Consider the following 22,908-nt stretch of genomic DNA (forward strand, 5'->3'; position numbering starts at 1 on the left):
TTGCCACTGTCTCATTCTCAAAGGAAAAAAGAAAAAGAAAGAAAAGAATGAAGGAAGGAAGGGAGAGGGAGAAAGAAAGAAAGAAAGAAAGAAAGAAAGAAAGAAAGAAAGAAAGAAAAATGAGCTCTTGATTCAGAGATAAATACCCACATTTCCAAGTCTGACCATGCCAAATGAAAAGGTTTCCATGGCCTTGTAATTCCAGCCCCATCACATATTTGCGGTGTTTTGCATTTTCACTTTGGTTATTTAATATACATATTAAATACACACAGATCTGGTGATTTAATGTGATTTGGGGAACTCAGGCATTTCCTGTCATGCACATTCAGATTTTCAAACCTTGTTTTTGGCTGATCATTATTATCGTTACCATTAACACCAGGGTTTGGATAGCAGGGTTCAAAGCACAAGCTTGTACTTTGTCCTCCCAATGGGCATTTTGACCTCCTGATGCTTGTGCTAAATTCATGCTACAGACACTCTCTGAGCAGTCTCCAGGTCTCTTTGTGGCCTCTTTTTCTTCATCTATAAAATGAGGAAATTACATTATCTCTGGGGTCCCTTCACGTTTTAAATTCTACCACCTCTCTGAAATTATTCGTTCATTGTTCTAGGAATAATCTCAACAGTTGTAAAGATGTTTACGAGTCCTCTGTCACCACCTCACGTTAGCCAGATTTTACCCATTCACATTTCTGAAATCCTCATACATCAGCAGGAAAAACAGGTATTGTTTTGGGGCATGGGGAACAACGGCTGCTTGACCCTCATTCACTTGACAGATGTGCATCTCGCTGAACCAGGGGCTGGGTGTGGAGATGTGAGCAAAACAGACACATCCCCAAACCTCAGGGACTTTACGGTTTGGTTGGCAGACTTCTAAGAGGCAGTTTACGAGGAGTAACTGAGCATCCTTGGGAGGTTATATTTCAAACCAAGGGACTGGTAGCAAATGAAATAAGCCAGTGCGGATGGAGAGGCAGAGCCTAACCTCTGTGGTAGAAACTGGGGTAAGCATTCTCCTGAAATTGATTTTCCTGGTGAACAATCCTGTGCAGACCCTCTGCCCTGGGACCCCGACGCCCAGCTGGTCTGTTGTCCTCCAGTCCCGTGCTGCTGTTTGGTTTGGGTATCAAGAGATGCGAACAGCTCGCCCTTGTCAGACAAGACCCACAGAGAAGGGCATTGCTTCCAGCTACCAGCTGCCTCTGTAGAAAACCTCTGAAGAGAGGTCCACATGTCCACAGTAATTGTTCATGTGCTAAAAAGCGAATCTCTTGGCTTTCCTCCTTTGTAGCAGATACCAGAGCCATTACGTGGAGTACAGGGGTGAGGTCTGGAGCTCCAGGGTCCCCCGATGACCTTGCCACCTTTGGGGGTGACCTTGGGCAATTCAGAAGGGTTGCCGGTTAAGCGTGCAGTAAGGCGGAGGGCCAGGGTGGCCCCGTGGCCAGGCATGCCGTTGTGGTCTTTGGGTGAGGGCGTGGTGCACCGAGAAGCGACTCGTGTTTCGTGTCCTCACACAAAGCTGGCAGGGCTGACCCCGAGCGGAACTGTGAATTAGAGACATGTCAAAGTCATGCCGTGCCGCTCTAGTTCTGGGGACTCGGCGTAGGTCTGAGCTGCCGGCCGGCCGGAGGGTGCCGCTCTGACTCATGCCTGGGTTCTCCCCACGTGGGACGGGGCTGTGGTTTGACCCAGCGGGTTCTGATGGGCCCCTTCTTCTCTTTTCCCAGGAACGCTCGCTCACAGGGTACCTTGCGTGGAGAGAGGGCGCAGAGCAAACCATGTCCCGCCATCCAATGACACCAGCTGGTCAGCTCACCACCCCCTCTGGCTAAAACTCAAACAAATAAAGCCGCTTCCTGTCATTAAGCATCTCAGAGGAAGCAGCCCTCCCTCGGTGGCCTCCAGCCCAGAGAAGCCAGCACGTCTTGGACCTACCAAGCGGCCCAGCCTTCTTGCGGCCACCGTCTCTGCTTCTCCCCAGAGGAACTTAGGGATTTCGCCCCTGGTTTTAAAACAAAACAAAACAAAACACCAACAAGCCACAAGGACCAATGTAGGTATTCTCCCCGCTCCATCTTCAAGGCTCAGAGGGTGAGGCTGGAAGATGATACGAATTTGAAAACAAAAATCTTTTTTTAGTCATTTTAAAAACTGCTGTGGTCTTGCTGCTACACGAAGAATTGTGATTTGCATTGTACGGTTTTGGACCTATACTGTTCACGTTTTGAAGGCGGAGAGGAATCATACTGGAGTCCCAACACTTCGGATTCATCTCTGTCCTGCCCAGGATGCACTTTTAAATGAAGAGTTAGAATATTTTATTGGCTAATATACTTTTCTTGTTATTTTTACAAAGGCCACCTTTATCCTTTTTAATGCCATATTTTCAGTGTTACACTTTTATGGCTTTTAATTTTCGATTTGACAGATGTAAGAAGCAGCATGAATAGTTTATACTGTGGTTTTTCAGAGACTGAATGCCAAGAGAACTCGGTAAATGTTTATTCTTCTCAGCTTTCTCTTTAAATTCTCCTAAATAGCGCCCCATTTGGGAACAGAGCAAGAGTGTTGAACTGAAGACCAAAATGCCCTCAAGGTGTAAAATAATCCGAGGGGGAATATTTGCTGGGCGTCACGAAAGACTTGGATGAAATTTCAACCCTGATGGTTTTCGGTGATCCAGGAAGTCAGTGAAGCAATCTCTCTATACGCAGAGTCCTTTCATGATAATTAGAATGGTATGGACAAACCAGTGAAAACAAGAGGGAAAGTGAGAAAGATCACCCATGATTCTGTTTCACTGTTTGCTTTCTCCTGTCATGGTTAAGAGAAATGTGCAATTCGATCCTCAATCAGTGGGTGGAGGATAACAGGGTAGATTTTCTTGTGTGCACTTGTACAGTTGTAGCTGCGAGTCCAGAAGTCCTCTAGAGCATGTGTACTGGCACTGAGTTGGTGAGACAGTCGTGGAGTGTCCCATTCTGATGAGTACAGAAAAAAAAAAAAAAAAAGAAAAAAATAAGAAAAAAATCAAAAAAAAAAAAAGGAGAAAACTAAAAAAAAAAAAAAAATCAAATCACCTTGTGATTCAGTGTATCTGTTTACTAACTCAGATAAAGCAATTGTTCCCTCTTGCGGGGTCCGGGTGCCCCCGCCCACAGGGCCGCTGAGCGGGAGGCTGGAGGGGTGGCCGGTGGGGGTTGGGCGAGGCTGGGGGGCCCCGTGCGGCGCCAGCCCTGAAGCGCCACGGGACCCGTGGATGCGGTGTACATAGTGTATTTCTATATTCTCCTTTGTACAGAGTCACTTAACAAGTCAAGCTACTGTTTTACAGGTGCTCCTTATTTATTAGAGCTGTGAGAGCTTGGGGGACACACCTGGCGAGCGAGCTCGCTTTTTAAAAATGAAATTGGGGGGGGGGGGGGCAGGGGAAGGGAGGTGGGAGGGAGGGGAAGCTCGAAAGCCCAGGGAGAGATTTATAAAAGTGAACAAAAGGAAAACTTCCAGCAACAAATTAAACAAACAGACCCCAACACCAAACCCACCCCCACCACCCGCAGGAAGCAGCAGCCCCCTCCTCTGGGTGCTCCTTTCGCTGCGGGGCTCCCGACGTTCTCCTCTCTCCCTGACTGGTGTCAGCTTCATAAAACAAAAATAAATCTCTAAGAAAAAAAATGCACTTACATGTGCTTATTTCGCTTTTCTCATTATTATGGCTACCGTTGTTGTTTTCCTTGTTATAGAAGGCGTTCATTTCTTTCCCCCAGGGAAAAAAAATTTTTTTTCAAATAAAGTTAGTAAGTTTTAAGAGATGTCGAGATATAGGGGTGACGGCGGCCTTCCCCACCTGCTGTGAATGATGCTTGTGTGCAAACCAGAGCCTGCTGGCCCGTTCGAGGGTCTGTTCCCCCAGCCAGCATGCCCTTTGCAGACAACACGAAGGTGCATGTGCAGTGAGGTCCTGGGCCTGTAGATGTGTGTGTCCCTCTCAACTGCTCTCCCAGTCCTGATTTTTTTTTTTTTTTTTTTTTGGCTCCAAGGAGCACCATCCAGTGGTTGCAAACCTCCCCTGCGGGTTCCATTCTCAACAGTAGACCATCTCACCCCCTGGGCTTGGAGATGCTTTTGTTTTAACTTTACATGAATGGATGGGTCAATCTGGGTTCTCCCTGGTACCTGAATTAAACATCAGAAAATGTCTAAGGTAGGTAGTGCACTAGCACCTCATTCTAGCCAACGTAGACCTTGCCTCATCCTCTTGTTCTGCAGATGAAAACACTGAAGCCTAGAAAGGTGAATGGACTTGCTGAGTCCCATACAGGTGTGGTTCAACTTACTGCAAAACGTAGACACTTTCCGCGGTTTCTTCTAAGTGACCTTCCTGGGAGTGGGTTCTGGAAACTGGGTTTCTTTCTCTCATGGAAACTGGAGGGAATCTCGGAGGTTCCTGGTGTGGGGTTATTTATATGACAACGACTCCATCAGGTACTCCGCAGACCCAGCTGAGGATGGGCCAGGGGCCCGCGCACCCAGCTGTAGTTGTGTGGTACAGAGTCCCAGATAGCAGTTTTCATCTGGACTTGGCCACAGAGACAGTCACCCAGGATGCTGATTTTGCTTTTGTCGCAGTCCGAGATCGTTGAGCAAACATTGTGACCCTGCTGGAAACAAAAGCTACCTTTGTTCCAACATGAAAGGATTTCATGGCATCTCATTAGACATCAGCACACCTTTTCCCTTCCCTTCCTTCTCCTAATCTCGGTGTTCCCTGAACACAGAATCCTCTTGGGCTGTCAGAACGATATGTAAAGAGAAATAGAGGTCCTAATGCCAACGATTACCAGCATGTGCTGAGCACATGTACATTGGCCTCATTTAATCCGCAGAGTAAAAGAAGAACGAGAAGCTCAGTGAGTTTAGTAATTGCTCAGGATCACACAGCCAGTGAGTTGCAGAATGGGATTCAAACCCCTGAGGTGTGGTGCCAGAGCCCAGGCCACACATTCGGTCTGGAAAAAAACTGTTGACATCCTCATAAAGAGCCATTTTCACTTCCTGTGAGTTTGTGGCAGTGATTCGGTTTTGTTCCAAAGTGGCCCTCATTTTAAATGAAGCCAGAGGGTTGGGTGTTCATGGCTTCTGCTCACCACACCTTAATGGGGGTGGGGAAGTGCTGAGACCACTCTGCTTCTGAGAAACCCGTCAGGCAGTGTCTTCCTCGTTGGTTATCAAACCCCCACTGAACACGGCCCCATGTCTGACATTAAGGGGACAAGCTCCCAACCCCTGCCCCAGTAGCTTACAGGTAACCGGAAGATGGGCTGGCTGTTGAAAAGATGGACCACTTCTTCGTTTCACCAGGAATCTCTTTGGCTATTTTCCAGGATTTATGTAGTTGCACATCTGGAACCTAGATTCACAGTTTTGCAAAGCTGTACTCCCCTTGTGCTGCAGGTGTTCCCTTGACATTGGAAGGACAGCTTGAGCCATAAGCAGGCCTATAGGTGTCAGCTCATGCCGCCTACGTGACATGGCCAAAGGCCAGAGCCGAGGCCCAGGTGCAAAGGCACTCAAGACTCATACTGCCTCACTCCCCTCTTTGGCTTCTCCTCTACCCCAAGAGCCAGAGTCCTAACTTCCTTGACCAGTTACAATAGGGCCTCACCCTGGGACAAGTCACGCGCTGCTTAAAACTCTTTAGTGATTCCTTGAGGCCTACAGAGGCAAAGCCAAGGGCTTAGTAGGACAAACGGAGTCCTCTGGGCTTGGCCCCCCTGGCCTCGCCAGGTCTGCCTGCTCTCTGCTAGTGTGGGGGGCCCTGCTTCCTGACACCCCTGCTCTTTCCTGTCCTCCGTCTTTGCATATCAAAGTGCCCCTGCCTTGAATGCCTTCCCTTCATCTTCCCTGGGCAATTTCTACAACTCATCAAGACTCAGTGAACCACTTGGGTGATTCCCCCTGGCCAGCCTTTGGGAGCCTCTTTCTCCTCTCCCCTGCTGGGGCAGGCACACCTCCATGCCCGCCTCTGTCCTGGAGCACATCACACTCTGCTTGTCCGGCTGCTCACCTGTCTGTGCCCTTTGCTAATCTGCAAAGTCCTTGAGGGTAGGGATCCTGCCTTATTTGCCTTGTATCTCCTAGGCCCAGCACATGGAAAACTATTTTATTATTATTATTATTATTGCAATTGATAAACCACTCCTTCAAAGCTCAGTTTACATGCTACTCCTTGGTGAAGCCGAGCCTGATTTCCCTATGGCACGATAAACTGCTCCTCCCTTGGCTTCTCGTGGCTGCTGTTTAAATGGACAGAGGCCACTTCTCATACTGCTCTTCCCATGTCGTCTGGGCCCCTCAGAGGTAGGCCACTGTAGCCCTCCCAACTTTGTATCGTGAAGAGCTACTCTCCACGCTTGGAAGAGAAAATTTGGGCCGGGATGTGGCATTAGTCAAGCCTAGTGATGGAGGAGGGCAGTGCAGCCCCAATGACCAGAGCTATTGTGCCGCAAACACAGAAAGACTGGGGACCTTCATTCTGTTTCTTATGCTCCAGGGAGGGGGGGGTGCCGGCTCCAGCCCCACTTCGGCCAGTTGGTCAGTGCACCTTTGGGCTTCTTCTGAACGCAGGGGGAGCCACACAAGGGAACAAGACTCAGTCACTGCCCTGGGGTTTCTGTGCTGTGTCGCGGAACTATGGCACTTTCTACCCAGAAGAGCCTTAGAGATGAGATAACTCCTTGACCCTTGCAGACTCTTATAGACGGGAAGTTAGGCTTCCATCAACACCCAGAAAGGGCCTCTTCTTCTATCTTGCTGACTGTGGATGGAATGAACAGCTGCCACCAGTGTCTGTAATTCTTCTAGTGAAAGGGGTCCCTCTGCTGAGACAGGTGTCTCTCTGTGCACGGCCCAGGATGAGCTTTACACACATTCACACATTATTAAATTAAAGAATTTAATTCTCACAACAGCCTCGTGAGGGAGGCACTGCCGTTATCATCATTCCCATTTCGTAGCCAAAGAAACCGAGGCATGAAGATGAAGGGGTTTTCTGTCCCAGCACCACCCACAGTAAGAGGCAGGACCCAGAAGCAGGCTGCAGGGTCCACACCCCCATGGCCATGTCAAGCCGCCTCACCAGGGTGGGGACGCCTGATGGCTCAGACCACAGGGCAGAGTTCAGGTCACTTCCTTGGTGCCTACGCCGTGAGATGGAGACGTCTTTGACCTTTGTTTGGGAAAAACATCTACTCCGACTTTTCCTGATACCTGGTTTTGAACAACATCAAAAATACAACTGTCAGTAGGTAAAGTTTGATGGAGGTGGGGTGGGGCCCTGTTCCAGCAGCTCAGAGGGAGGAAGAGAGGAGAGAGGCACTGTGACACCCATGTTAAATTTCTGGGGCAGGCACAAAGGGGACACGTAGGCCCCAGGTGTTTTCCATTTCCCGTGGTTCTGATGCTTTGAGCTGTAAGCTGGGCTTTCTCCCCTGGTGCTTGTTTAGAAGGGCAAAGGGATGTCACCCGAAGCAGGGGTGGAGCTGCCGGGGCCACATGGGGCTGCATCGCTTTGCGCAGAGAGCAGGGGGCTGAATCCAAGCCCCACGGTCACCTTTGGGCTCAGTCACTGGATCCCTGGTTGACTAAGCCGACTGAATAAATGGACAGAAATGTTTATAGCCTCCACATGCCAGACGCCAAAAAGGGCCAGCCACCCAGACTATCTCGGGCTAGCCTCGTGAAACCACATGCTATGAGTGCAATCCTCACTTCTGGAAAAGGAAGACACAGTCCAGGGTCGCTGAGCTAGTGAGTAATAGAGCCGAGATTTGGACCCTCTGTGCCCACGGGCAGTGCTCTTTTGATGGCACCACAGCTGCAGAAATACCAGCGTCAATTCAGGTCATAACTCAGTTTGAATCTGAATCAGCCAACAGAACACATGCCTGATGATGTCATTCCAGCCTGCTCCCAGACCTCTGGGAAGGTCTAACGCTCTTACCTCACCGTTCCTCACGTTCAGGGTTGGGCCAAGCCAGCAGATGGTGAACCCCTCCAAGAGGGAGAGAAATCCACTGCTAATCTTAGTGGACGTTTATTCAGTGTGTACCAAGTGCCGTTCAGTTGCATTGTTTTATTTATGCCTCACCACAACCCTGTGCGAAGGATACTGTTATTATTCCTATTTTACAGATGAGAAAACTGAGCCCACAAGGCTAAGTAAGGGCAAAGCCTGAAAGTACATTTGGTCAGTCTGATAGCAGAGCCCACGTTTAACCAGCCCACTCACGTGTTAGCCTCCCTCTTGTGGATGAACAGATGCCTGCGTGTATGAATAAAAGAGCATTTGATTGATGTACGTGTGGCCCAATTTTACACCAGTCACTTTCACACATGTCATCTCATCTTCAAGATCAACCCTGGAAGTGACGTAGAGGAGCACAAAAGTGGTTCCTATCTCTTGAGTTACCAAAAAAGTCAACCGCTCATATCTTCTTTAACTAACCTCTAATAAATTCCCGTTCTGAATGAGAACTCTTCTTTGCCAACATCGCCAGCCTCACAACGCAACACATAGGAATGCTCAAGGGGATTCACTCCACAGCTCTATACTTACTTCCGCTCGTCTGCTTTGCTCCAACAGCCTGGGAGCAGGGACCGGGGCTGATTTATCTCTGCATTGTCTGTATGCACCCAGCACTCAGCACTCAGCACTCACTCGGTGTTGAAGGATTGAGTGTTTGGAGCGGGGGTCCGGGTAGCTGTGCCTCTCATTCACTGCGGGAGCAGGATTAGGTGAGTCCCTCAAATCTCCTCCCCACTGTCTGTGTCCCCTTTCCCATTTTCTGCTCTGGGCTTTCCTCCAGAGTCTGTGCAGGTGACGCTGTTGGGAAACCCTGGTGTCTGGGCAGCACGTGAGGGGCCACCACCTCCCCGGCTGTGTGGACAAGACCGCTGGGGAAGAGCACCAGAACAGAAGCATACAGTCTCCACTGGAAGGCACTGGGTCCTGAGGATGACAAGGAAAGCCCTCAGTCCTTTCCCCTCTGCTACTTCTCATGCAAGCACATCACATTCCATTTAAATGTCCCATATGAGATCATTTCTGATATTTGAAACACCCGAAAAAGGATTTGCTCCAGAAAGGTGCACGTGAGTGAGTGAGCTCTGAGGGTGTGCCCTTCGACCTTGGTAATGAAAGGGAAGGTATATCCTGAAGCATATTTAGCCAGAACCTTTAGACTATGGGGTGAGTTCTTCCCCTTCGTTCTAGGCTTATTTACACAAGAGGGAAAGATTATCACAAAATAAAAACAATGAAAACAACTGTAGGTAGATAGAAGAGTTTTATAAAGCAACAGCACCTTTTTTTATTGTGCACTCCCAGCACCCCCAAACCCCATCCTGCACCGAGACCTTCCTTTCCTGCCTTGCCGTTTGGTTTGCAGTGTCTCCTTCACACACAGTAGCTGGATCGCGGCTCAGGACCAAAGGCCAGGAATGCAATGAGATACTTTTATACTTATTGATTCTTTAAAAAAGAGTTTGTTTTCATGAAACTTTAATTCACTTTTTTTTTCTTTTCTCCTCTCTCTCTCTCTCTCTCTCTCTCTCTCTCTAGCTTTTTAGCCTAACTGCTACACATTTTATCCCTGTTCTTTGTGAAATGCTAATCCAGCCCGGGGTTTTCGTTTTCCGGGTGTAACTTTTCAGAAATTGTATATCTGCATAGCAACCCAGCGAGGGCCGCCTATGTCATGGTATCACATGTCAGAAAGATGAAAAGGACTCCAAATCTTAGCTCTCTACAAACTTGGCCCTCCAATCCTGGAGCAGAGAGCTCGCTGGCCTTAATATAAATGGCAGGAGAGCCATTTCAGGGCCAGAGAGGTGCAAACTTTTATCTTGTTGATGACAGAAAACGACACATGACCTCAGCTCCGCTCGGTGGGGACGATCAAACCAGAAACAAAGGCCGTATTTTCCTCTGCTCTCGTCCCTGCTGTCAGCTTCCAAGTGCAACCTGAGCCTGGATTCTGAACCCAGTGTCCAGATTAGAGATTGTTGACTCAGATTTAGTGGTGAAACGTGAGCCCGACTCTGTTGATGGCAGGCCTTGAAGGAGCAAGTTTACTTAAGCCAAGAGAGAGATTGTATGTCGGACGAGAGCCTGGCTTCTCTTTATCACAAACTTCCTGATCTGCCTCTGTTTTAATAGTTTCCACCACCACCACCAAAAGAGAGACACAGAGAGACACAGAGAGAGACAGAGACAGAGAGAAGGAGAGAAGAAGCACTGTCTTGACTCCACCTTCTCAGTGTCATAAATCAGGAAATTAACAAGTGTGTAACTGGCCTTTGCCACGGTCCAAGACAACGAGCTTTTTGTGTTTCTTACTGGTGGCCAGCACTTAACAAAATCAATGGAGAGCTCCACTCAGAAAGGATGAAAAATGAGGGCTTGATCTTACCATTTAAAGGATATTTCCCAATACTTAGGCACATGGCTTTTATGAGGCTCAAACATGGCTTAGAAACTTGCCTTTTCGGTCTGAAGGCAGGTCATTAAGAGAAATCATTACATCGCTTTCCCTGTCTCTGTCTCTCTCTCCATTTTTACTTTGGCACCCTCCCGGCTTTTCCTTGGCTTCTGATTTCATCCCTCTTTTAGATTCTCTATGCCTTCAGTAATTTATGTGCAAGATATTTTCCCAACCTCCAAATGTTTTTCCATTTGGCAAACCATGTCCCTAAGCTTCCACACAATGTAACCGTAGAGTTCATTTATACTAGAAAACATAAGCTTGGTCAATGGAAAAGCCTAACAAGCCAGTGTCGGTGACCCCGTGTGACTGGGCCACAGCGCAGACGGATCCTCCGGGCCACCCCAGGGATGCAGGGGGTGGGTGTCGGGGAGGAGTGTCTTTTCCAGGTTGCCACAGATGCTTGGTTTCTACCCTCCTTGTCTCTGAAAAGGAAAGAATTCCTTCCAAGCCTCTTTCTCGTATAGTTTTTGGAAGCGTCAGGGCACCATATGGAGAATCATTTCACGATTCTCCTGATGGCTTTTACGTGAGCAGCTATAAATTGGATGATTTCCTTCAGGTCTGATATCCCTGTAGTACCTGCAATGGATTGTTGGGAATAGTCACTGAATATGTTAGTCCTGTGCTGATTTTGATAGGAAAGAGAACCCAGACCCCCTTTTGGTAGGGGACACTGTTAATTTGGGAAGTGATGGGGCGGGGTGGGGAGGGGGAGCGTGCCTTTCCAATTGGTCATTGGGGTGCTTCACCCCCATTGACTTTTTCATTCTGAAGTCATGGATTTAGGACTGAGGCAAAAGTTGAGGCTAATGCCTCTTCCCTAATGCAGTGCTGGCCTCTCCCCAGGGCTCTTAATAAGCCAAGCCCAGCTGGGCTGCTCTGTGAGAGACAGAGGGAGCTAGTGGGTGGGACTTATGTCCAGTCACTCACAGGGCATATCTAGACAGCATTTTGGCCTCTGAAATATGAGGTCTATTCACTGAGATTCTGGACACCTTTTCTTCCTAAATAATAGCCGTGCAATGATACAAACTCCCTGCGTTTTACTTTTTTAAAAGGTGGCTCATGAGGTGCTTGACCCAATATTCTGTTGATTTAATAACAAATTAAAGGCAAAGAATCATTTTAATAAGGATAAGACTGTAGTCACATCTTTTTAGGGTGTTTATTTTGCTTGGATAGCATTTCCTTAAGTCGTTGAATTTCTTGGCCCTGTATACGAGTGCCAGGAGAGCAGAGGTTGGTTAATATAGTCTACTGAACCCTCAGCGAGTGAGGAATCAAGCCCTTCAACTGTTTCCCAAGCACGTCTGGGTAGAAAAAAGCCAAAAACCAAAAACAACAACAACAACAACAACAAAAAACCCCCATAAAAATCATAGTGTTGAGGATTGGTTGGCTCTGGGAATTCATTCACTCGGATGTATTTTTAGGCTTTTGTTTATCTTTCTTGATTGATAAAGTAATTATCAAAATGCGTTAGAAAATAATAGCCAACTGGTGAGAAAAGGAACAGTTGGGAGAAGCAAAGCAATGGAGGAAAAGCATCCACAGACGGTACTTCAGGCTTTCCAATGAAATTCCATGAACATTCTTTGTCTCTTTTGCCTTTCCCTTCTTTGGGACTGGGTGCAGGATCAAGCCTCCCCCACCACACAGTGTCTGATTAACTCCCCAGGAAAGGCTGCCCTCGGCTTCCTTCCTTCCCCCAGTTCCCCACCTTCTTCCCCACCTCTCGGCTCTGAAGTCTGAAGTCACAGGCCAAACAGAACCCCAGCAGATGTTTGTGGTCTGTGTGCCAAATGGGAACCTGAAGGAACCTGAAGGATGAACCAAACACCAGTCCCGCTGAGAGGTGGCACCAGGCCATCTGACATTAGAAACACAGAATGTCGGTCCATCCAGCAGGCTGGGTCCTCCAGGGAGCAGAAGGAGGGCTAGATAATTAGCTGGCACAGACTGTGCATTGGCCCATTGCTCTGCCTTCTGAAGAGCACACAGAGGCCTTTCACGGAGGCTCAGGGAGGTGGAGCAAGACCCTCCATGAGCCCACCACCCTGGCTGGCCATCCTGGCTCTGGCCTACAAGCCACAGCGCCATGTGGCACCCTTGACCATGGCTCCCGGCACAAGACCGAGCAGGAGGTTAAGGACCACTACCGTTGGAAGCTTGGAAGTGCCATGTGGCTCAATAGACATCCCTGCCCCCCACACCACTGCAGGACCAAATGAGGAGAATGGACCGAGTGTGGATGTACGGATGGAAGACCTAAGCTTCTGTCTCAGCTCCACAGTTTACTGATGTGTGCTGTCGGCTGTATTGGTTTTTAATGTTTCTGAGGCTTGGTTTCTCCATCAGTCATATGGGGATTATAATACCTGCTTTTAAGGTTACTTCCAGGATTCAGTGATAGCAGGTATGCTAGCTTACCTTTCCCGGCTCAGCTCTGTCTAGCAGGGGATCCCTGGCTGAATTCAGCCAATGGGAACTCGGGAGGAGGCATTTCTTTCCCCCTCTCTCTGCCTCGGGCAGCTTTCTTTCCTCTGTGACTCCAGTCCCCTCTAGAAAGCCCTTAGTATTGCAGCTCCCATAACAGCTTCCTCCCTTTGTTCCTTCAGCCTCAGGGTTACCTCACTGTCCCCCATCCAGCTATTCAGCTCACGGTCCCCCGTGCAGCCAGTCCCCTTCATTGAATCGCCTTGCATGTGAATGTCTGAGGTGCTTTCTATTTTCCTGACAGGACCTTGGCTGATAGAGTGTGTGGATGTGCAGACATGTCGCAGGCCTGCACACAAACAGACCCCCTGAGGATCTCATTGCACAAAGTCTACTCCCCTGGCCCTTCTCACCCTAGGCATCAGAGGTGGGACTTTACCCACGAGGTCAGGATCTTTCTGCGCCACCTGTCAATCTGAAACAGTTTCTAGAGAGGTTCTTCAACTTGGGGTGTTACACAGCCAGAAAAAACTGGGGTATTTTTTTAATGTTTATTTTATTTTGACACTGTGAGCAAGGAGGGGCAGAAGGAGAGAGAGAGAGAGAGAGAGAGAGAGAGAGAGAATCCCAAGGAGGCTCTGCACCAAGCAGAGCCCAACGTGGGGCTCAGTCTCACAAATGGCAGGATCATTACCTTAGCCGAAATCAAGTGCCATACGCTCAACTGACTGAGCCACCCAGGCGCCCCTGTTATATATTAATTTAAACTGTATGCTGTAATAAAAAGTATCCAGTGGCCTTCCGGTATGTCTTCCATTTACTCTCTGCTAAGGAACATGTCGGTGATGGGGTCCGGTCTGTCTAGGCTCTTCTAGGTTTGCTGACCTTTTTCTGTGTCTCCCACTGTTTCACTTCAGCTAGTGTTTTCTCGTTTCCCAGCCTTGTCCTCCATTTCAGTGAGCGAGTGAGTGTTGAGTCGTGTCATCGTACTACTGCAAAGGGCTGTCTCTGTCGAGCTGCCCGCTCTGTCCCTCCCCGCGTTTTGCTCTGCCCTCAGTGCTGTTTCTCTCTGTCTGCCTTCTATCTTCTGGTTCTGCTGTGCTGTGGGGATAGAGAAGGTTGCACTCCACTCCTTTTGGCAGGAAGAGTAACTTCCTCATTGAGGTCAGGATTGAAAATGAATTTCCCCATTGGGCAGAAAGAAGGAGGCCCACACTTCCTGTGTAGCGTTATTAATTGGCCGCCCCTCCCCTGCCTGTGGCTGTTCTGGATCAGGACTGTGGTGCTTAACCATTTCCTGCCCCAAACTGGGGAGGCTACGAAGGCACTGTGTGAGGGATAAAGTACTTTCTAGTTAATTATTAGATTTTGTGGACCATCACTCATTAGGTATTGAGCTACCTCAGCTGGCCCTGCCTCTGCCATGGGGGAGACCTCAGGGTCCAAGAATCGTCCCCTGGGAGCAGGAAAGCCAAGTCCAGAAGGAGAGGGACAGGGGCTGTGGAAGATAGACAGCAGTGTCCTTGCCTGAGGAGCATACTTAGTGCATCTTTCTCACTCCCATCCCCACAGACAGAATTACAGTATCTCATCTCAGATGGGCCTCGAAAGACATTCTTTACAGGTAAGGCCTCTCTCTTCTCCTTTACCTAAAATTCATGTCATTCTCATCGAAAGTATAGTAACCTGATGACATGGGAACATTTAAAACCTATCTGTGACTTCACAAATGACATTGACACTGAAGTGTGGAGTTGGGAGTCCTTAGGTTGGTACGTTTGTACATCCCAAACTTCCTGGATTGCATTCCTGTAACTTTGGAGTCATCTCTTGCTCACAGAGTCATAGATCATAACAGTTTAGAGCTGGAACGGACTTTACCGTTCATGTTGTTCAACGCACCCACTTACCCACTTATGCACATGGGGGGACTGAGAAAGGCTGAGTGGCTTGGCAGGTAGCTAGTGACTGGCAGTACCCAGATGAGAACCTGGGTCTTTGTGGACTCTCAATCCAGTGCTCCTTCTATCGGCCACCACAGCAATTAAAACTAACTACTGGTTTTGCAGCCTTGATGGGTGTGAATTGTGTTCCACAGAAGCAAAGCCCAGAGAAGATTAATGGTGCACTGGTAAATGTTTAACTAAGGGCTCTCTGGGGGAAAAAATGCACACACACACACACACACACACACTTAATATACATTTTTGCTGATATGAAGGATGAGCAGCTCACAATTTACAAATAATAAGGTATGCATTCTTTGTTATAAAAGGGATTCTCACAGAATGCTTTTGTTGATTTTTGTTGAATTCTTGTACCTGTACCTGGTTTCAATTGCTGAATGACTATTCGGTGATATTTCCCTGTATGGTAACATATGAGACAAAAGTAAGACCATAGAGACATAGGTTGGAACTTTGCTCATTCATCAATGACACAAGCGACTTCTTTTCTAGACCAAATTCTACTTTCCGAATACTAGAACAATATTTCCTCAAATTTTTGCGCTATCCACAATGTAACAGCCGTAGATATGACATGTTTTTAAGTTAAATTCTCATTATGAACATTTTCCATCACTTTCTTAAGTCCAGACAATTAACATAACCATAAACCAAGCCCTGATTTCTAGCATACGCTGATTTCTGTGGTGTAAATATTTTCACCACAATCGATTGCAAGCTAACAATGTGACACCATTGAACTTGGAGTTGGCAAGACCCAGGCAGTGCCACCTCATTATGCAATATTTCCACTGTTTGGATATAACAGGTATGAATAACCTCAGGAGCACAGATAACAGTATAATGTGGTAAAATAATTGGGAAGTGATGAGTTTGGGGCATCTTTTAATTTTGTGTTTAGCGTTTCTCATTTAATTGTAATGCATGTAATTTAATATCTAATAATGTCTGTATTTAACAAAATATTCCTGAAATATTCCTGAAAATGGAGAATTGGCTCTCATGAGCTGACAGGACAAGGCCCCAGCACATACCAGCAGAAGACGGGTAGAATGGTCCTGCACTTCTCAATGTCTGCCCAAGGCCACTGGGCGGAGGCCATGGACAATGGCCATCTGGGTAAGAAGGTCTGGGCAGAACTCAGGCTGAGGGATTCAGGGCAGATTTAAGAATATGGATTAGATCCCATGTAGTAAGTAACTCAAGGTGTTTTCTTGGTACATCTTTCTAAAAGCTCCTGGAAGTAAACAGTTTTCAATATTAAGGAAATTTAAATATTAAAGAAATTGAAAGGAAAAAGGGGGGGGGGGGAAGGGGAAAGAGAAATAAGAAGGAAAACAAGGACTATTTTTTTTTTAATGTCCTTTATTGAGAAAGTGATTTGTTGACCCAAAACCCCAGGCTCGCTTCTGTGGACACCCCCAGCCCTGCCCACATGTGCTCTGTGGACAGTACCGGCCCCACCCGTGGGCACTCCTTCGGTGAGGACCTGACCTCTTACTGCTTTGGAAGGAGAGGATGAGATTACCAGAGCTTTGGATCCATTTTTGGATCAAATGAAAACGGCAGGCTAATCCTTAGTGTGCTGCTCTCCTCTTACAGATACTGGCCTCACTGTCGGGGCGGGGCTTCAGGTCTCTAACCGCCCCAGCCCCAGGACAGCAGTGGAAAGTCACATGCAGCTCAGGATGCCCGCAGAGCCCCTCCTGACCTCAGTCACCTGGTGAACCCATCTCTCCAGATCACTCTGGCGTCCCTTTCTCCGTGGAGCCTTCAGGGATGATGTCCCCAGGCAGTTTCCCACTCTCTCCTCCTTTCTGCCACAGCATTTGTGACAACACTATACTTACTAAGACTCACTATGTCTTTTTGTTCACTCATCCTTGTTCCCAAAAAGACCATGGGCTCTTTGAGCGTCTTCTCTGGTCTGTGCTGAGTGCACAATGGTATCTCCATAGATCTTAGATGCTAGATCACCTTGTTCAGTCATTCTCAAACATCTATGCATGAGAATGACCCGAAGAAGGGGTTCAAATGCAGATTCTCAGACCCCAGCTGAGCAATTGTGAAACCTGGGTCTTTAATTAAAGATCAGGCAATTGTGACGCACATATGTTCACAACCCACCCTTTAAGAAATACAGATTTGTTCAAACTTCCCATTTTGCAGGTGGAGAAACAGAGGGCTGGGGATGCAGTCCTGATTCAAGACCCTTAGCTACTTAGCGCAGTGGGACAGCATGGTACTTTGAACTAGAACTATCTTAAATTCTCATGAAGTGAAGTAAGCGAACCACAGCCACGCTGAGGATTAGTATTCGGAACGTTAAAAATACCGTGAGCTAAAATAATTGCGTACCACACCTTAAAACAGTGACAAGACTCTCCATGGCCAGATGCCTCTGCGGTCCACGATGAGATGATGGTACCTTTCTTCCTGTTACTGGCAGGGTCTCCTTAGAATTTGAAGCGTTTTCTTGCTGACGCCAGAACAATGACTTCTGCCTCTAAAGTGTCATTTACCTCAATGGCTGCCCAAAGAAGCCATCTGGCACAAGCTCTAGTGCCCGCGGGTGCGCCCTGCCCACCTTCGGAGGCTGTCAGTTTGCCGCCGCAGGCACAGGGCCCCGAAGAAGAGCCGGTGGTCAGATGTCTGGCTCACGCCTATTTTTATGCGCGAACCCTTATTTCATCTGCCCGTTGTTTGGTGAGTGCCATGCGTGCTGGTTACCGCCTTGGACAGCAGGTGCCACCTAGAGGGCCCTGTGACTGCTTCCGTGGTTTCACAGTGGCGAGCTGGGCGGCCTCGGGGCCCCAGGGAAGCTCTGCAGCCACCCGCTAAGGGTTACACCAGCCCCCACGCGGGCCTGGCACTTCGGCTTTAGAGGAGACAGTCGCCAGGGGAGCCCAGGAAGGATAGAAGAAGGCTATCTGGCTGGTTCCTAGCTTCCAGCTTCCTCGCTTGGTGGGACTCCGAGAGGAAATGAGCAGGAACTCTGTTCCTCGGCCACAAGGTGTCAGCAGTGAGCTGGCCAGGTGCGAGCTCTGCGCGCAGCCCCAGGAGGAAAGCTCCGGCACGCACACAAGGTGCTGCCGGTCGCCTTCGAAACTCCTTATTTGGAGGAAGCGCCTTTCTCGTTAGGAACAGCCCATTGATTAAGGTACCAAAAGACCCGCCTTTCGGTCTTGCCCGTGGACTAACCACATGCCTCCATCTGCCCTCAGAAGAGCGAAGCCGCCGCTGCAGGGCCTTGACTGGAAGAGGTCCCACAGGTGGGGGTTGGGGGTAACGCCGCAGGAAGCGGCGACGTACAGAACAGAATGGGGGCACAGAAGAGAGTAGGACATGGACATGAGTTCTGGCTTATTTACTTGCTCGCTGTGAATTTGGAGTCTGGGTTTGCTTCCCCATTTCTAAAATGCCATATTCCCCATTTTTCAAATGGCAACAGTCACAAGATCCTTGTGCGGATCAAGTGAGATGAAATGATTTGCAAACCATGAGGTACCACATACGCATGGGTGCCGTGGTTGGGGTTCATCTTTCCACCCGAGTTGTGTCACAGGGCTTCCTCCAGACTGGAGGAACAGAGCCCGAAGCAGGGGAAGGGGCCAGCTCTTCTCCATGTGGGTCACTGGAGTCCCCTGCGTGAGCCTTCGGCCATAAACTCCTGATCTGGCCTGATAGAGTCATCTTCCAGCAAGATTCTTCCTGGATGCCTTTCCATGGCTTGTTTCCAAGCAGAAAGCTGGCAACGGCTGCTCACTCTTCCTTCTTCACTGAGCCTTCTTTTCCATATTGGAAGAAGATGAAATGCACATTTCAGAATGTAAGTTTTTCCTGTAGGACACTATCCCCAATGGTGGAGTGATGGAGAAAAATATTAGATGAAGTCAGGGGATAACTGAGTAACATACTGATTTATAAACTCATGGAATGAAATGAAGGCGTTTTTTCCACTGGTGGGGTTATTTATTATGTCCTAGCTGGCCAGCTCCCAGGGTTGAAAAGGCTTTGGTTCCTGAGTAGTAGAAATAGCAAGAACCAATTTTCTCCACTGCTCCTCTTTCAAAAACACAGAACTCAGCTGATGCTGAAATACATCCAGTCATAGGCCCAACTCAGGATTCTCCTGCTCAACACCTCATTGGGGTGAATGGGACTGTTGCCCAGATCCCATCACTCTGGGATGATGGCAGAGAGGTGAGGCTGTCGCCACAGGTCACTGTGCTGTGGATCCTTTCCTGGGGCCCATCCCCTGGTGGAAACCAACTACCCTGAAACCATCCCACAAAAAACCCTGATGGGATTTTGATTGTAATTTTACTAAGTTATATATCAATTTATGGAAAAGCGACATCTTTATGGCATAGAGTTTTTCCTTCCATGAACATGGTGCTTCTTTCCATTTATTCCATTTCTCCTTTATATCTTTCAAGAAAAAAAAATTGTTTCTTTGTAAAGGAAAATTTGTTTCTTTGTACATCTTTTTTTTAAAAATTTTTTTTCAACGTTTATTTATTTTGGGGACAGAGAGAGACAGAGCATGAACAGGGGAGGGGCAGAGAGAGAGGGAGACACAGAATCAGAAACAGGCTCCAGGCTCCGAGCCATCAGCCCAGAGCCTGACACGGGGCTCGAACTCACGGACCGCGAGATTGTGACCTGGCTGAAGTCGGACGCTTAACCGACTGCGCCACCCAGGCGCCCCTGTTTCTTTGCACATCTTATGTTAGATTCATTCCTAGATAAGTTACAGCTTTTTATTACTTTTGTGATGGTACCTTTTAAAATATCTACTTTTTCTTTTTTTTTTTTACCTTTAAATTTACATCCAAGTTAGTTAGCATATAGTGCATGCCAGTACATAGAAAAACAATGTGTGTGTGTGTGTGTGTGTGTGTGTGTGTGTGTGTTGATAGCAATTGACTGAAGCCTTATTAGTTCTGTACTTTGTCAATTGCTTTGGATTTTCTGTGTAAAATAGTCATATCAAATAATGCCAGTATTAGTTTTTCCTTTTTGATCCTGATATGTTTTATTTCTTTTTGTTTTCGTACAGTGCTGACTAGCATTTGAGGTCATCCTGCAAACAGCGATTTATTTAGGATTTGGGGGTATAGGTTCATAAGTGAGATTAGCTTGCAATTTTCCTTTCAGTCATAGTTCTCTGCCCCTAAAATACAAGGACTTGCTCTTAAGATGCCAGGAGTAGATTTTATTTATCACGAGGGAAGGTCGGGGCACCTGGGTGGCTCAGTGGTTGGGCAACCGACTTCGGCTCAGGTCATGATCTCACAATTCGTGAGTTCGAGCCACACATCGGGCTCTGTGCTGACAGCTCAGAGCCTGGAGCCTGCTTCAGATTCTGTGTCTCCCTCTCTGTCTCTGCCTCTCCCCCACTCGCACTCTCTCAAAAATGAATAAACGTTAAAAAAATTTTTTTTATCACTAGGGAAGGTTAAAAACATGAAGGTTATTGTCTTTAGAAAAAAGGGAGGTGGATAAGAACAGAGAAGCAAGGGGAAGGAATGGTAACTGTGCTGGGGAGAAGGGGGAGTTTGGGCTAATTCAAAGTGAGCCCCCAGCCTAACAAACAGCTAGAAGAACTTTTCTCCTTTTACTGTTGAGGTCTTCCCCACATATCACTTTGAAAGGGGGGCAGGAGGGGCATACTTCATGGGGAGATGCCTCTGTGCTGCTTAAGAGACTTGGTTGCAGAGGAAGAGCTCTGTATCCTACATGCATGGGGGCAGTCACTCAGTTTTGTTTCCTCAGTCTTCCTCCCTCCCTTCCTCAGATGAGAGCACACTTTCTTCCGTTAGACAATTGCTCCTCCATGCTTATGTCATCAGTTTCGACGAGGCCACCAGTCTGTATATGCTGCCTCGTGCCCCGCTTGGGCGTGTGGCCCAAGCCTGGCCTGCTCTCTGGCCTTAATGATCAGTACATATGGTGGACAGGAGGCTCAAGATGGTCTCATCGGAGTCATTCATGAGATGAAATGTGCTGATAGTGTTAGTGACTCTCCCTTTCCTTCCTCTTGCTGAGCTGGCAGGAGGTAATTCTGGAACCGCCTCCTGTCATTTCCCTTTCTTCTCTCCTCCCCGCTGGACAGAGTTTCTTGAAGGAAGAATGAGATCAACATAAAGACAGAAGCTGAGATGGAAAACTGAGAAACGGCCCTGCTGATGGACTCTGAGTCCCTGGTTCCACCCCTGTGTCCTCCAGTTAAATAAGCTGAATGTGATCCCCCCCTTTTGGCTTAAGCTAGCTTTGAGTTGCACCCCCGGACTCACTCGTGGTGAAATCTGCTGAATGAGCTCAGGGGCGGGGATAGTGAGCTGCCTCTGTGCTCTCCGTACAAATCCCTCTTGCAATCATGCAGCTTGTGACATTTGCTAGTGATGATTCAAACAAGCTGCCATCATTTACTGGTGGGTAGGAGGGGGATGGAGCCCCCTCATAGAGACACTAGAGTGGTTGCTCCAAAGACTCCCCAGGGTCCTGTGCCACGAGAGTGCTGAACACATCAGCACACGTGCCCAGTGCTATGTACACTCAGGTATCCTTTTGGTCATTGCTTGTGTTTAGAAATAGGTGATACCTTGAAGGGGCTCCTCCCTTCAGGTAGGCCATTTTTGCCAAGAATTATTTAAAAAAATTTTTTAAACATTTATTTATTTTTGAGAGAGAGAGAGACAGAGAGTGAGCAGGGGAGGGGCAGAGAGCGAGGGAGACACAGAATGGCAAGCAGGCTCCGGGCTCTGAGCTGTCAGCACAGAGCCCGAAGTTGGGCTGGAACCCACGAACCATGAGATCATGACCTGAGCCAAAGTCGAAAGCTTAACTGACTGAGTCACCCAGACACCCCAAGGATTATTTAATAAAGGAATAGGCTGAGGGATCCACTTTCCAATGAGGGAAAGCCTTGTCTGTCACGTAATACCCCTGCCCCCACCCCCACCTTGAGCCCAGGCATGCTGGTGTGCAGCAGGATTTGATGTCCAATTGTACATGCTGTGTGAAGAAGACTGGTGTGAGGTAACGAAAGCCAATGTTCAATCTACAAAATGGTGATTTCCATTCATTTTTGCTTGTGATGCACAATGTGGTTTTAAAGTTCCAAAGAACAAGGTTTCTTGAAAATATCTTATTTTTTTCCTGATAACCAAACATAGAAGCAGCACTAAAAACTGCAATAAAAATCAAGCAAACAAAGATAATTTAAAATCTCATCACCCACAGGTCAGCACCATGTGCATTTTGGGGTGTATCTCTCCCAGACTTGTTTCTTCTACCCAAGAGCAAGCTTAGAAGCTGAATCCAGATCAGAATTGAGGTCTCTTAGTGCCTTGTAGGAATACTTGTTTTTATTTTTCATGACACATTAGAAAATGATAGTACAAAAATCCATGAACCTAAGGCCCACATATAACAAAAGTTAGCATTTTCTTTTTTTTTTTTAATTTTTTTTCAACGTTTATTTATTTTTGGGACAGAGAGAGACAGAGCATGAATGGAGGAGGGGCAGAGAGAGAGGGAGACACAGCATCGGAAACAGGCTCCAGGCTCTGAGCCATCAGCCCCAGAGCCCGACGCGGGGCTCGAACTCACGGACCGCGAGATCGTGACCTGGCTGAAGTCGGACGCTTAACCGACTGCGCCACCCAGGCGCCCCAAAAGTTAGCATTTTCTATTTACTTCAGATACTTTTGTTTTAATAAATACAATGTTGTAAAATTTTGACAACCCTCCCCTAATCCTTTTCCTCTCCCCTAGAGATACCAATTTCCTGAGGTTGAGAGTTTCTTTTCCCTGTGTTTTATACTGCTGTAATGTATGTTTGCATACTTAAATTATAATAAGATATCATTTTGTGGGTTTTTTAAAAGACTTACACAAATTATGGGGCGCCTTGATGACTCAGTTGGTTGTCTGACTCT

General features: G+C 47.7%; 1 protein-coding gene across 2 annotated transcripts in view; it reads left to right on the top strand.

Moving 5' to 3' along the window:
• Positions 1-22,908, top strand: part of SOBP (sine oculis binding protein homolog) — a 187,194-nt gene that overhangs the window by 160,683 nt on the left and 3,603 nt on the right. Inside the window, exons 7-9 of one of the 2 annotated variants that reach the window (XR_007152546.1) lie at positions 1,740-2,886; positions 13,996-14,005; positions 16,207-16,212. The gene's annotated coding sequence lies outside the window, so the exon portion shown is untranslated. Of the gene's footprint in view, positions 1-1,739; positions 3,397-13,995; positions 14,006-16,206; positions 16,213-22,908 lie in introns of those variants that run through there. The other variant, XM_047860887.1, reaches the window with a different exon arrangement.

This window comes from Prionailurus viverrinus, chromosome B2 (assembly GCF_022837055.1).
Source record: "Prionailurus viverrinus isolate Anna chromosome B2, UM_Priviv_1.0, whole genome shotgun sequence".
NCBI classification, from domain to species: Eukaryota; Metazoa; Chordata; class Mammalia; order Carnivora; family Felidae; genus Prionailurus; species Prionailurus viverrinus.